The sequence below is a fragment of the Gorilla gorilla genome, chromosome 6 (assembly GCF_029281585.2).
Source record: "Gorilla gorilla gorilla isolate KB3781 chromosome 6, NHGRI_mGorGor1-v2.1_pri, whole genome shotgun sequence".
In the NCBI taxonomy this organism is placed as follows: Eukaryota; Metazoa; Chordata; class Mammalia; order Primates; family Hominidae; genus Gorilla; species Gorilla gorilla.
Genome location: NC_073230.2, coordinates 25,449,608 through 25,465,582, shown reverse-complemented (window position 1 = coordinate 25,465,582; position 15,975 = coordinate 25,449,608).

Here is a 15,975-nt window from a genome sequence, read left to right as displayed (position 1 = left end):
ATTTATAGGACACACATCTAAAAGGTTTGGTATAAAGAGAGAAAATATACAAAGTAAATGGTAACAAAAAGAAACGAGCAATGATAGTTTTAGTCAAAACAAAAGTGGAACGTGCTTTACTGATTAAACCCACCAATAAGTTATAATCATCATGAATCTTTATCTACCTAACAACTCAACATGGAAATAGAAAAAGAAAAGCGAATCAGCGAGAATATAAGAAGAAATGGAAATGCACAATCAACATAATCAAAGAAGGAAATTTTGACAAAACTCTCGTAAGTTATCAAGAAAAGGTATTATAGGGTTTAAATGACTCCATTATCACAACTTAATATAGAAATTAAACATAATTCACATTTCAAGTATGCATGAAGCAAATATAATAGGTTTCACAGGTTTTAAAGATTTTTTAAAAAGAAAAAATACATAATAGGTCATAAAAAGTCTTAATAAATTTTTTAAAGAAATGTATGTAGACTATATATAGTATAGTAGCTATACTACTATCATCTTAACAATATTATGAAAAAACAAAACTATCAGTAAAATAGGAATAGAACAAACCTTGCTTGACCTGCTAGAGAAAATCTGGTATAGACCTAATTAAGGACATACTTAATGATGAAACATTGAAAACATTCCCAGTAAATTTCTAAACCAATGGGAAAGAGGCAAGGAAAAAAAGAGAGGTATCAAAACCAGAAGGAAAGAGCCAAAACTTTCATTATTTGAAGATGTCATGATTGCCAACAAAAAATCCAACAATCAAAAGAAAAACTCAGAATTCATAAGAGAGGTCAGTAAAGTGAAAGTATGTAAGATAAAATGACATCTTTCCTAAATACCAGTAAAATATAATTTTAAAACATAATTGAAAGAAAAGTTTCCACAGCCTAAAACAATAAAATCTACAACATGACCAGTAATAAATCCCAAAACTGTAGGATTTGTATGAAAAAATGCTGCTAAAGGATATAGAAAATACCTGAATAAGTACATTATGAACTTGGATAGGAAGAACAATATTGCAAACATGATAGTTTCCTATCAAGTCAGTGTGAACCTAATCAAAATCTTAAAGGGATTTTTTTTTTTTTTTTTTTTTTTGTCAGAGTCTCCCTCTGTCACCCAAGCTGGAGGGTAGTGGCCCAATCTTGGCTCACTGCACCTCTGCCTCCTGGGTTCAAGTGATTCCCCTGCATCAGCCTCCCCACTAGCTGGGATTATAGGTGTCCGCTATGACGCCCTGCTAATTTTTGTATTTTTTTTTTTCAGTAGAAACGGGATTTCACCATGTTGGCCTTGCTGGTCTTCAACTCTTGACCTCAAGCGGTCTGCCCTTCTTGGCCTCCCAAAGTGCTGAGATTATAGGTGTGGGGCACTGTACCTGGCCAAAGGGATTTTTAAGATAAGAGAATTTGACACAAGCTTTTCTTAAAGTTCATCTGGAAAAGTAAATAAGCAAAAATATTCAAGATCTTTTCTGTGTCACAATACATTAAAACATTTCAAAGCTACAGTGATTAAAATGTGGTATTGATGCAGGAATGGACACATAAATTAATATTGCAGAAAGTATATTCCTGAAACAGACTCATGTATACTTACAGGAATTTAGTACACACATACCCTATTTAGTGGAGGGAGTGTGTTACTGGAAAGAGGTACATAATCGAATCAACTCTATCAGAGAATTGCTATCACAAAGTCCCTATGGAGATGCTTTCCTGATATCCTGCCTTGGCAACCACTTCTGCGGTCTACTCAGAGTCTCCGAAGTGGGGATGAGACTCCTACCTTAGTTTTTTCCTAGCTATCTTCATACAATTGTTGGTCAATCTAGATCACAGTGATGCTTAGGATGGCCTTTTTAATGTCAGTTAGCACTTATCAATATCTAGTTTCTCCATGGTCTTAACCTTCTGCTTCCTTGATTGTATCCTGGAAAGTGCCTCTTCAAAAGCCTCTCCAAGGCTTCTACCTTTAAGACCCATTGTAACACTATTTTCTTGCTTATATGAAGCATATTCAACATTATTATTTCCACATGCTTAATCAGTCATTTGGGACAAACTTCTCTACAGAATACAAAATAAACAAAAGACAGGCCATTGAATAGTAAATAACACATGCTGCAGAACATATTCACCCTATGGTAGCTAAGCAGTGGGCCTCCTAGCTGAGGCTATGGTGTTCTTATGCTTATTGCCTGAGAACTGTTTTATACAGTTCGTCACACTACACACAAATTCCCATTGGCTGAGAGCTCACACCCATATTTAGAGAAAGAGAGAGAGAGGGAGGGAGGATTCTGTTAAAATGTCATTAAATAAACTCATTAAATCAGGAATCGTGGCACATGCCTGTAGTCCCAGCTACTCCAGAGGCTGAAATGCTGAGATGAGAGAATCACTTGAACCCAGAAGTTAAGAGACCAGCCTGGGCAACATAGCAAGACCTCATCTCTTTAAAAAAAAAAAAAAGGCATTACATCAAATATTCACATATATGATAAAACTGGCATATTATAGATAAATAAGGCATTGGTCAATCAATAGGATCAATAGGGCCAGATAACTAGCTACTGATTGGGAAACCACAGCTTTATCTCATCCTTAAATGATGCACGAGAATAAATTCCCTAGGAATGGTTATAAAAAACGGAATTGTAAAGCATGAGAAGAAAATGTGGAATCACATTTACCTTTATAGTTAAAAAGGCCTTTTTTTTTGTTTTTTTTTTTTTTTTGAAACAGGGTATCCCTCTGTCACCTAGGCTGGAGTGCAGTGGCTAGCGATCTCGGCTCACTGCATCCTCCATCTCCTTCAGGATCAAGCAATCCTGAGTAGCTGGGATTACAGGCGCATGCCACCACACCTGGTTAATTTTTGTATTTTTAGTAGAGATGGGGTTTCACCATGTTGGCCAGGGAGGTCTTGCACTGCTGGACTCAAGAAATCCTCCCAACTCAGCCTCCCAAAGTTCTGGGATTACAGGTGTGAGCCACCACACCTGTCCAAGAAGGCCTTTTTAAGAAGGATATAAAACTTAGAACTCATAAAAGATAAGATTGAAACATGACTTCTGCGATTCTACAGCCAGAAACAGACTGATAGAGATACTCAGCTACAAATGTGTACTACCCTTTGAGAGAGGATGAATGACTCTAAGGGCAGAGTGGCACAGAGGCCAGCTGGGGCTGCTGAGGACAGCCCAGAAGCAGACTGAGCTGCCGCCATAGGCCCAGAGGCTAATGGAGCTATTGCTGCAGACTCAGAGGCTAGAGCTGTGGCCCCAGCAAGTGAAGCATCATCTTGGTCCACTCAGGCTGCTGTGATAAACTACCATAGACTGCGTAGCTTATAAACAACAGAAATTTACTTCTGACAGTTCTAAAGGATGAAAAGTGCAAGATCAAGGTGCTAGAAGATTCTGTGTCTGGTGAGGGCCCACTTACTGGTTCATGGACAGCTGTCTTTTCACTGTGTCTTCATATGACAGAGGGGTTAGAGAACTCTTGGGGGTCTCTTTTATAAGGGCACTAATCCCATTCATGGGGGCTCCACCCTTATGACCTAATCACCCACCAAAATTTCCACCTCCTAATACCATCATAGTAGGGGTTAGGATTTCAACATAGGAATTTTGGGGAGACACAAACATTTTGCCTATAGCAAGCATCAAGCCACATATAATTAGTCTTAGGTCTTGAAACTTAATTAAATTTCTCCTACTAGATCTCAGAGTTGGGACTGACAACCTTTTTATTCCTTCCAATTTCTCTCTTTTTGAATAGGAATGTATAAGGATATATACTGTAAACCCAATTCATGCATAAGGATTCGCAATGCCTGTCCCACTCTTTTATTTTGGAAGTAGATAACTTGTTTTCTATGTTCGTGATCCAGAGATAGAGAGGAATTTCTGCCCCAGGATAATTTATACCCATGGTCTCACCCACATCTGATTTAGATGACAAGATCTGAGGCTTTGGAGCTGATAATATTTAGGTGAGATTTTGGACTTAGTGCTGATGTTATCATGGGCTGAGACTTTTGGAGATATTGAGATGAGGTGAACATGTTTTATATGTGGACAGACATGAAATTTGGGGAGCAAAAGGGATAATAGGCTAAATAGTGGCCCCCAAAAGGATATATCCAAATCACAACCCCCAGAACCTGTGAATGTGACCTTATTTGGATAAAAGATCTTTACAGATGTAAATAAGTTTAGGATTTTGAGGTGAGGTAATGCTGGATTTAGGGTGGGCCTTAAATATCATTATAGGAATGAATAGGCAAAAGAAGGTTGGAGAGACAGAGACACAAAGGAGAAAGTCATTGATGATGGAGGCAGAGATTAGAGTGACACGTCTACAAGCCAAGAAATGCCAAGGACTGCCAGCAGCTGCTAGAAGCTAGGAAATACACAAGAAACAGATTCTCCCTTAGCGTCTCCATAAGCAACCAACCCTGCTGACACCTTGACTTTGGACTTTTAGCCTCCAGAGAATAAATTTCTGTTGTTTTAAGCTACCCAGTTTATAGTAATTTGTTACTGCTCCCCCACCCCCTAGGAAACTAACACAGATTCTGGTAGCAGGAAGTGGAGTCCTGCTATAACAAATATGTAGGAATGTGGAAGTGGCCTTGGAATTGGGTAATGGTAGAGGCTGAATGAATGCTGAGGTATATGAAAGAAAAAGCCTAAATTGCTTTGAAGAGACTGTTGGTAGAAATAGAGTTGTTAAAAGAGATTCTGGTGAGGGCTCAGAAGGAAGAGATGCTTCTCTCATCTTAGAGAATGTATGTGCCCCCGCAGATTGTTGGTAGGAATATCAACATTAAATATGCCTCCAGTGAGGTCTCAAAAGAAAATGAAGGGTATGTTATTTGAAATTGAAGGAAAGGCTGTCCTTGTTATAAAGTGGCAGAAAACATGACTGAATTGTGTTCTACTGTTGGGTGGAAGGCAGAACTTCTAAGTGATTAACTTGGATATTTAGCTGAGATTTCCAAGCTAAGTGTGGAACATGCAGCCTGGTTCCTCCTTGCTGCTTATAGTAAAAGCGGAGAGGAAAGTGATAAATGTGGAAGGAATAAAGTAAACAGGAACCAGAACTTGATGATTTGTTGAGTTTCTTAGCCTATCCAGATGGCAAAGAATGTGAAAATTAGGAAATTCATTGTTAGAAAATCATGCTCTGGATAGAAGGCCAAGGGTGTGTCTAGATAACCTTTTCCTGAAGAAATTAAGTGTGTGACTCATAGGTCTAGTCAACCATCTCAGCAGAAGGAAAGAATAGCGTCTAAATAGACTGATAGAGTACTAAATAGCTATTGTGCTTTGGTTGATTTTTTAAAATTGATATAAACCTTACCTAATGATAGGCAAACCTAGGAATAACTAAGTAGGCATCTAAAATACCAGCCTAAGGATTTTTCATTTATTTAAAAAAGCAATGAGGAGCCCTTGTAGCTTTTTAAGTGGATTTTCAGTAGATGGCTGATGCAATGAAAACTACTTTCATTTTTTTTATTTTTATTTTTTTTTTGAGACAGAGTTTTGCTCTGTTGCCTAGCCTGGAATGCAGTGGCCCAGTCTTGGCTCACTGAAACCTCTGCCTCTCCGGTTCAAGCCTCTGCCTCTCTGGTTCAAGCGATTCTCATGCCTCAGCCTCTGGCGTAGCGGGAATTACAGGTGTGTGCCACGGCACCTGGCTAATTTTTTGTATTTTTAGTAGAGACAGTGTTTCACCACGTTGCCCAGGCTGGTCTCAAACTCCTGGCCTCAAGCAGTGTGCCACCATTGGCCTCCCCAAAGTGCTGGGATTACAGGCATTAGCCACAGCACTGGGCAAAAACAGTACTTTCTAAAGAGAAATCAGCAGTATTGTGCAAGCTGAACTGTACTGGAAAGATTCTGCAACTGGGAAACTACATGTGCCTGGGTGGTTTCCATTTTGAGAAATCGGGCCTAAACAATATTTTTTTAGTGTTATAGTAAACAAAGAAGCCTTCATTTTTTTCTAATCCCTAATGCACACGGGAGTTGTTTACGGGAATTTAGTCTGGGTATAAATTTCTAAATGTAATGCTGACAGAATCTCTTATCAATGACATGATTAATGATGTTTTCTTCAGAGTGGCTTCAGTTAGTGTTTATTAAGATGCTTCCCAAATCCTAATTCTATTTCAAAGATACAGTCAGATGATTATACTTATGAGTACCCTGTAAGAATGAGAAAAGAAAAGGCAGTGATTGAATGGTTTTAAATAACACATTTTATCCTGATTAATTATTATGCAACTAGTGACTTTCTTCTTATGTTTTTATATGCATCATTCTCTTTCTTTCTTTTCTAGGAAAACCATTAATTTTTTTCATCTTGATTTCATTGCAAATGCTATGTAATGACTGGCATAACTCACTGCTTAGGGCATGGGAAGGGAGCCTCCCTTTTGCAACATGAAAGAGTCTCTGGTTGTGGAATAGGCAATGAGTAGTGTCTGTTTCACAGACTGAAAATTGTGCTTTTCTTCTTTCTCCTTGCTTACTGATATGGTTTGGCCGTGTCCCCACCCAAATCTCACTTTGAATTGTACTAATCTCCATGGGTCAAGGGTGGGGCCAGGTGGAGATACTTGAATCATGGGGGCAGTTCCCCCATACTGTTCTTGTGGTAATGAATAAGTCTCATAAGATCTGATGGTTTTATAAATGGGAGTTTCCCTGCACAAGTTCTCTTGCCCGCTGCCATGTAAGATGGGACTTTGCTCCTCTGTCGCTTTCCACCATGATTGTGAGACCTCCCCAGCCATGCAGAACTGTGAGTCAATTAAACCTCTTTCCTTTATAAATTACCTAGTATTGGGTATGTCTTTATTAGCAGTGTGAGAACAGACTAATACACTTACCAGTTGGCTTTTCCACTGAATAACCTACCAGTTAAGGAAGGATTAGAAAAACTAGCCCTGTGAAGGTCTCCAGGCATATTAAGATATGGGAAGAACAGCAAGAGCAAAGGCTTTGAGGTGGGAACATGCATGAATTACAGCAACAAAAAGAAGATCAGTGTGGCTGGAGTAGAGTGAGCAAGAGACAGAGCAGAATGAGATTAAGTCAGCAAGCTGGGGCAGATTCAGATAATGTAGGTAAGCTATCACACGCTCTAAACTTCTCTATCTCCAGTCACCATCAAATTGACCTTTTTTATTTTAATTTTTTTCAAGACAGGGTCTCACTCTATTGTCCAAGTTGGCATGCATTGGTGTAGGTCAGGGCTTACTGCAGCCCCGAACTCCTGGACTCGAACAATCCTCCCACCTCAGCCCCTCGAGTAGCTGGGACCACAGGACTATCACCGTGCCTGGCTAATTTTTAAATTATTTTCTTTTGTAGAGAGATGCGGTATCACTATGCTGCCCAGACTGGTTTTGAACTCTTGGGCTTCAGTAATCCTCCTGCCTCAGCCTCCCAAAGCTCTGGGATTTTGGGAGTGCACCACTGCACCTAACCTCAAATTGATCTTTTGTTTGCTCCTTGCTTGTTAGTGCTCAAGTCTCTACTAGGAAAATTATGTCTTAAATTATTCCTCATTAATAAGAGTTTTATCTTTCACAGGAGCTTTCTGAAAACACTGGCAACTCATACATTCCCAAACTTGCCAGGTCATCAAATTCTTGGCTTCCCACTCTTGACTTCCTGAATCTTCAGATAAGAGGCTTGGAAAACAACATTTTTAAATGATTATCTTCAATGATTCATATGATCTGGCAAGCTTAGGAAACACTAAGCCTCAAAACCAAGACTGATTGAGATAATTTTGAGTGCAGAAGACAGTTTTGAGCAGTAACATTCCAAAAGACATGCTACTTTACTAATACCTGTGGCAGCTCTGGCCAATACTTGAGCTGCTACTTTCCCCTACAATGACCATGGCCTTCATCTCTCATGGATCCTAGAATTCCTTCCTGCTGACTTGAGACATGACCTCAGATTTTTTCTCCATGCAGGTATCCAGGCAGCCACTATCAATTGATAAGACCTGGCATAGAAGGCGAAACTTAAATGCCATCCCTCTCATAAGGTTATCACTAGACTAGGGCAACTTCTCAGCTGACTTTTATTTGGGGAAATACTAAATTATTACATTTTAAAAAGTTTCGGTTAATCTATGGGGTTAAACTTATTTTATTGACTCAGCAATATATACTGATGTAAACTTCACAACTGCAGTATCCAGAAAAAACAGATTATGACTATTTCTTTTATAACAGTTTATATATGCAGACATATTTCTGAAAGAGACAGTGAAAACAAAAACGAGTTTTAGAATTAGAGTTTCAGGTAAATTCTGGCTGTGCCAGCTATATTACCGTACAGCTGTATTACGGCGCATTAGCTGTTAATATTATAATATTAGCTGTACTATCAGCTTTCTTAGTAACCAATTAATATATGTCTTTGAATCTTTGATTCTTCATTTCCACAAAAGAGACAAAATACCTCACACAACTGCTGTAATTTAATATAAACGTTTATGTGTGAAACAGCTAGAAGAGTTTTGGTCACATTATGTGGACATGAAAAAAGCCTAGATTTTCTCCTTTTATTTACTTGAAACAGAAATCTCCATCCATTAGCTGACTCACTTATAAGACTCTTTGTGTGTTCCTCTGTTTGGTTACAGAATTTGGGTAACACATGGAAATTTTAATAAACACCCTAAAATGCTATTTATGCAAAGTTTAATAGTTAATACATATTCAAACAAGCAAAATCTTTGAGTAACCTTTTTAATTCTTATGGGCATGTGCCCTAGACTTGTAAGGAAACCATGGAATCAAAGTCTCTTCGAGTTAAATGGGACCCTCAACATCATCGGTACGATGTACTGAATTCTTACAATAGATGAGAGAAGCTAAAATTGGGGCCTCATTTACAAATATGTTTGTCCTGGAGTTAATAAAGTATTTTCTAAAACTAAATTTTCTATTTCTTCAGTAAAGAGTAATGACTGTGAGTAATGTGCAGTCTTCAATTATTGAAGAAATATTAATTTATATTAATGATAAGGCAGGAAATTTAAGCTAACCCAAGAAAAACAGATGTAGGAAAAACCTATGCCCAAAAATGTTTTCTAAATAACTCAAGTAATCAGAAATGTAAATAAATAAGAAAATCCCATTCCTAAACATGACAGTTATTCAAAATTATACTGAAGTTGAATGTGTACACCTCTCAAGTTTTCCCAAGTTTTGTCTTTCCTCTACTCCTTAAGCATAAGTACTTCTTCAAAACATATATCAGTAGGCTAAAATATCAAAGAGTTAAATTATAGGTTGTTGCTACCTGCAGTATTGCATCAGCTTCAAGGGTCAACCCCTATTTTCTGTCTCTCACCTCCCCTTCCTTGGCTATTCTCAAAGAAACTTGCTAGCTTCTCAACCAATCCTAACAAAAGCAGGCTCAAAACCTTTGAATCTGCAACCTGGTGCAGATTTTAAATTAATCACAGCAGTGGAACAGCTACCCACAGTGGTGGTTCCATATGCCCTCTGTTTCTCCTTTACCACCAACGTGGCTAAGCCCAAGGTCTGCCATATGAGGACCCAGCCTCGGGTGTCTGGGCATTCCTTGGGTTGTCACCCTCTGATCCTCCCTCTTATGTTAGCCATTAGACCAGCTTTTTCCTTTGATTCGCCTTCTTCTCTATATTCTAGCAGCTCTGTGCCCTTGTACCCATTTAGACTGCGGCCCTACCCTGAGCCCCAGGTGATGTGAAGACTCTAGAAGCTTGCTAGTCCTAGTGTCTATGTCCTTTCCTGAGGAGAAGCTGGTTTCTCTTGCACCTCCTGCATTATCACATCTGTTCAACTCTTTTGCATCATTACCTAGATTTCCTATCATTGTATTCTGCCCATCAAATCCACTCTTCTGATGCTGGCAGTTGCTGGTATCATGCCCAAGCTTGCTGTGTCTTTTGGGTGCTCCGCTTTTGGAGCCCCCGTCTGATCTCACTGGGGCCACCCTCTCACTTCCCATACCCTAATCTTTGCCACTGTGAGTAGCTCTCCACCCAGTTTTGGCCTTGACCAACTCCCTGCTGAGGTCCCCATGTGCTTGCTAACAAGGCTGACCCAAGTCAATTCTACCTGTTCCCTTGCCACTAATACGTATCTACACACTTTCGCCTACGAAATGCTGATAGTAACCTTCAAAAGCATCCTTTTAATCTCATCATTCTGATGTTCAAAAGCCCAATATTAATTTCCTATTGTCTACTGCATTTGAAAAATTCTTCTGTTTGGCTGTTAAGAATCTCCCAGCGAGGCCAGGCATGGTGGCTCATGCCTGTAATCCCAGCACTTTGGGAGGCCAAGGCAGGTGGATCACCTGAGATCAAGAGATCGCGACCAGCCTGGCCAGCATGGTGAAACCCCATCTCTACCAAAAATACAAAAAATTAGCCGGGCATGGTAGCGGGCACCTGTAATCCCAGCTACTCAGGAGGCTGAGGCAGGAGATTGCTTGAACCCAGGAGGCAGAGGTTGCAGTGAGCTAAGATCATGCCATTTTATTCCAGCCTGGGTAACAAGAGGGAAACTCCATCAAAAAAAAAAAAACCTCCCAGTGAAACTATCCTTATAAACTTTATAAAATAAACTGAGCTTGCAGCACATTCAGCATTAATCATTAGGTCAGCTTGCCTTCTGACCTGCTTCCTCATAGTTGTGTGGTGCCTGTTGTTCTAGAATCACATAGACCCTGGATTATAGTTCCCTTAACTGCTCTATAGATAACAACTTGAACATTACGAAAGGTTAAATTTTTCCTTTGAGATATTCTTTCAACTCCTACATACCAGCAAAACTACTAATGTCAGTTGAAGGACCCCACAAGGAGCTGACTCACCAAAGAATGCAGTTTTCACATCCTGATGATTTTATACCCATTACCCTGGCCAATAAATAACCCCAATTTTCTAGCCTCTTGCCCTCCATGATTCCCTTAAAAACTCCAGCTCCGAACTCCTTCGGGAGATGGATTTGAGGGTCTCCTCCCATCTTCTCACTCAGCCACCCTGTGATTATTAAACTCTTTCTCTGCTGGAAACCCTTCAGTGTATTGGTTTATTACTGTACAGTGGGCATAAGAACCTGTTGGTCCTGTAAAACCATGGTCCATTCAATCAAATTTCCCAAGAATTCCCAAGAGTCAGATATGATTAGCTCACAGGCCAAGTCCTTTTCTCATGCTGTTGGTTCCACATAATCTGCCCTCCTTCCTCTTCCCTGCATGTTCCAGTCCTACTCGTTGCTCAAAGGCAAGCTCCAGTAGGAATCCCAACATAAAGTCTTTCCTGGACCCTCCAGCTCTTTGGTACATTGACCCAGTATATACTTTTTTAATAGTTTAGTACTTCTTTCCTAATTGCTTCATACGTTTTGTTAGTCCTGCCGTTCACAGGAGGATTGGAAGGATTCTGTAAGAAATGACCATTTGCTCTACTTTTTTATCTCTTACAGTGCTTAGAACAGTGATAGGAGGCATAAAATAGACTAATAGAAGTACGGTTGGTTTTAAAAGTGCCTTATAGGCAAATCTTTTCTTTGCATTGAAAACACATTGGTCGAGAAATGGATTCAAGATAGCCAAATAGGAACAGCTCCGGTCTACAGCTCCCAGCAAGATCAACACAGAAGGTGGGTGATTTCTGCATTTCCAACTGAGGTACCCAGTTCATCTCACTGGAACTGGTTGGACAGTAGGTGCAGCCCATGGAGAGCTGCCAAAGCAGGGCTGGGCGTTGCCTCACCCAGGAAGCACAAGGGGTCGGGGAATTTTCTCCCCTACCCAAGGGAAGCTGTGAGGGTCTGAGCCTGAGGAACTCCGGCACAGATACTGTGCTTGTCCCACAGTCTTCGCAACGTGCAAACCAGGAGATCCACTCCAGTGCCTACCCCACCAGGGCCCTGGGTTTCAAGCACAAAACTGGGTGGCCAATTGGGCAGACACTGAACTAGCTGCAGGAGCTCTTTTTTTTTTCCATACCCCAGTGGCGCCTGGAATGCCAGCAAGACAGAACCGTTCACTCCCCTCAAAAGGGTTCCTGAAGCAAGGGAGCCAAGTGATCTGGCTGGGCGGGTCCCACCCCTATGGGGCCCAGGAAACTAAGATCCACTGGCTTGAAATTCTCACTGCCAGCACAGCAGCAGTCTGAGATCCACCTGGGGCATTCGAGCTTGGTGGGGTAGGGGCATCCACCATTGCTGAGGCTTGAGTAGGTGGTTTTACGGTCACAGTGTAAACAAAGCCACTGGGAAGTTCGAACTGCGTGGAGACTTCTGCAGCTCAGCAAGGCTGCTGAGGCCACACTGCCACATTTCTCCTCTCTGGACAGGGCATCTCTGTAAAAACGGCAGCAGCCCCAGTCAGGGGCTTATAGCAGACTTAAACGTCCCTGCCTGGTGGCTCTAAAAAGAACACCGGAACTCCCAGCACAGATTTCGAGTTCTGCAAAGGGTCAGACTGGCTCCCAAGTGAGTCCCTGACCCCCGTGTATACTGACTGGGAGAGGACTCCCAGTAGGGGCCAAAAAACACCTCATACAGGAGAGCTCTGGCTGGCATCTGGCAGGTGCCCCTCTGGGTCAAAGCTCCCAGAGGAAAGAACAGGCAGCAATCTTTGCTGCTCTGCAGCCTCCACTAGTGATATCCAGGCAAACAAGTTTGGGAGTGGACCTCCAGCAAACTCTATCAGACTGGCAGCAGAGAGGCCTGACTGTTAGAAGGAAAAGAAACAAACAGGAAACAAACAGAAAGGATTAGCACATCTACTCAAAGGCCCCATCCAAAGGTCACCAACATCAAAGATGAAAGACAGAGAAATCCACAAAGATGGGGAAAAACCAGCACAAAAAGCCTGAAAATTCCAAAAACCAGAATGCCTCTTTTCCTCCAAAGGATCACAACTCCTCGCCAGCAAGGGAACAAAACTGGATGGAGAATGAGTTTGACAAACTGCCAGCAGTAGGCTTCAGAAGGTGGGTAATAACAAACTCCTCCAAGCGAAAGGAGCATGTTCTAACCCAATGCAAGGAAGCTAAGAACCTTGAAAAAAGGATAGTTGAATTGCTAACTAGAATAACCAATGTAGAGAAGAACATAAATGACCTGATGGAGCTGAAAAACACAGCATGAAAAGTTCATGAAGAATACATAAGTATCAATAGCCAAATCAATCAAGTGGAAGAAAGATATCAGTGATTGAAGACCAACTTAATGAAATAAAGACAGAAGACAAGATTAGAGAAAAAAGAATAAAAAGCAACAAACAAAGCCTCCAAGAAATGTGGGACTATGTGAAAAGACCAAATCCACATTTGATTGGTGTACCTAAAAGTGACGGGGAGAATGGAACCAAGTTAGAAAACACTCTTCAGGATATTATCCAGGAGAACGTCCCCAACCTAGCAAGACACGCCAACATTCAAATTCAGGAAACACAAAGAACACCACAAAAATACTCCTTGAGAAGAGCAACCCAAAGGCACATAATCATCAGATTCACCAAGGTTGAAATTAAGGAAAAAATGTTAAGGGCAGCCAAAGAGAAAGGTCGGGTTATCCACAAAGGGAAGCCCATCAGACTAACAGCAGATCTGTCTGCAGAAACGCTACAAGCCAGAAGAGAATGGAGGCCAATATTCAACGTTCTCAAAGAAAAGAAGTTTCAACCACCCAGAATTTCATATCCAGCCAAACTAAGTTTCATAAGCGAAGGAGAAATAAAATCCTTTACAGACAAGCAAATGCTGAGGGATTTTGTCACCAGACCTGCCTTACAAGAGCTCCTGAAGGAAGCACTAAATGTGGAAAGGAACAGCCAGTACCAACAACTGCAAAAACATACCAAATTGTAAAGCGTATCAACACTATGAAGAAACTGCATTAACTAATGGGCAAAACAACCAGCTAGCATCATTAAGACAGGATCAAATTCACACATAACAGTATTAATCTTAAATGTAAATGGGCTAAATGCTCGAATTAAAACACACAGACTGGCAAATTGGATAAAGAGTCAAGACCCATCAGTGTGCTGTATTCAGGATACCCATCTCACATGCAGAGACATACACAGGCTCAAAACAAAGGGATGGAGGAATATTTACCAAGCAAATAAAAAGCAAAAAAAAAAAAGCAGGAGTTGCAATCCTAATCTCTGATAAAACAGACTTTAAACCAATAAAGATCAAAAGAGACAAAGAAGGGCATTACATAATGGTAAAGGGATCAATGCAACAAGAAGAGCTAACTATCCTAAACATAAATGCACCCAATACAGGAGCACCCAGATTCATAAAGCAAGTTCTTAGAGACCTACAAAGAGATTTAGACTCCCACACAATAATAGCAGGAGAATTTAATGCCCCACTGTCAATATTAGACAGATCAATGAGACAGAAAATTAACAAGGATATTCAGGACCTGGACTCAGCTCTGGACCAAGCAGACATAATAGACATCTATAGAACTCTCCAGCCCAAATCAACAGAATATTCATTCTTCTCAGCACCTCATCACACTTATTCTAAAATTGGCCACATAATTGGAAATAAAACACTCCTCAGCAGATGCAAAAGAATGGAAATGATAACAAACAGTCTCTCAGACCACAGTGCAATCAGATTAGAACTCAGAATTAAGAAACTCACTCAAAACCACACAACTACATGGAAACTGAACAACCTGCTCCTGAGTGACTACTGGGTAAATAACGAAATGATGGCAGAAATAATATGTTCTCTGAAACCAATGAGAACAAAGGCACAATGTACCAGAATCTCTGGGACACATTTAAAGCAGTGTTTAGAGGGAAATTTATAGCACTAAATGCCCACAAGAGAAAGCAGGAAAGATCTAAAATTGACACCCTAACATCTAAATTAACAGAACTAGAGAAGCAACAGCAAACAAATTCAAAAGCTAGCAGAAGACATGAAATAACTAAGATCAGAGCAGAACTGAAGGAGAGACATGAAAAAAACCCTCAAAAATATCAATGAATCCAGGAGCTAATTTTTTGAAAAAAATCAACAAAATAGATAGACCACCAGCCAGAATAATAAAGAAGAAAAGAGAGAAGATTCAAACAGATGCAATTAAAAAATGATAAAGGGGATATCACCACTGATCCCACAGAAATACAAACTACCATCAGAGAATACTATAAACACCTCTATGCAAATAAACTAGAAAATCTAGAAGAAATGGATAAATTCCTGGACACATACACACTCTCAAGTCTAAGCCAGGAAGAAGTTGAATCCTTGAATAAACTAATAACAAGTTCTGAAATAGAGGCAGTAATTAATAGCCTATCAACCAAAAAAAGTCCAGGACCAGATGGATTCACAGCCGAATTCTACCAGAGGTACAAACAGGAGCTGGTACCATTCCTTCTGAAACTATTCCAATCAATAGAAAAAGAGGGAATCCTCCCTAACTCATTTTATGAGGCCAGCATCATCCTCATACCAAAACCTGGCAGAGACACAACAAAAAAAGGAAATTTCAGGCCAATAACCCTGATGAACGTTGATGCAAAAATCCTCAATAAAATACTGGCAAACCGAATCCAACAGCACATCAAAAAGCTTATCCACCATGATCAAGTTGGCTTCATACCTGGGATGCAAGGCTAGTTCAACATATGCAAATCAATAAATGTAATCCATCACATAAACACAACCAAAGACAAAAACCACATGATTATCTCAATAGATGCAGAAAAGGCCTTCGATAAAATTCAACACCCCTTATGCTAAAAATGCTCAATAGGCTAGGTATCGATGTAATGTATCTCAAAATAATAAGAGCTATCTATGACAAACCCACAGCCAATGTCATACTGAATGGGCAAAAACTGGAAGCATTCCCTTTGAAAACCAGCACAAGACA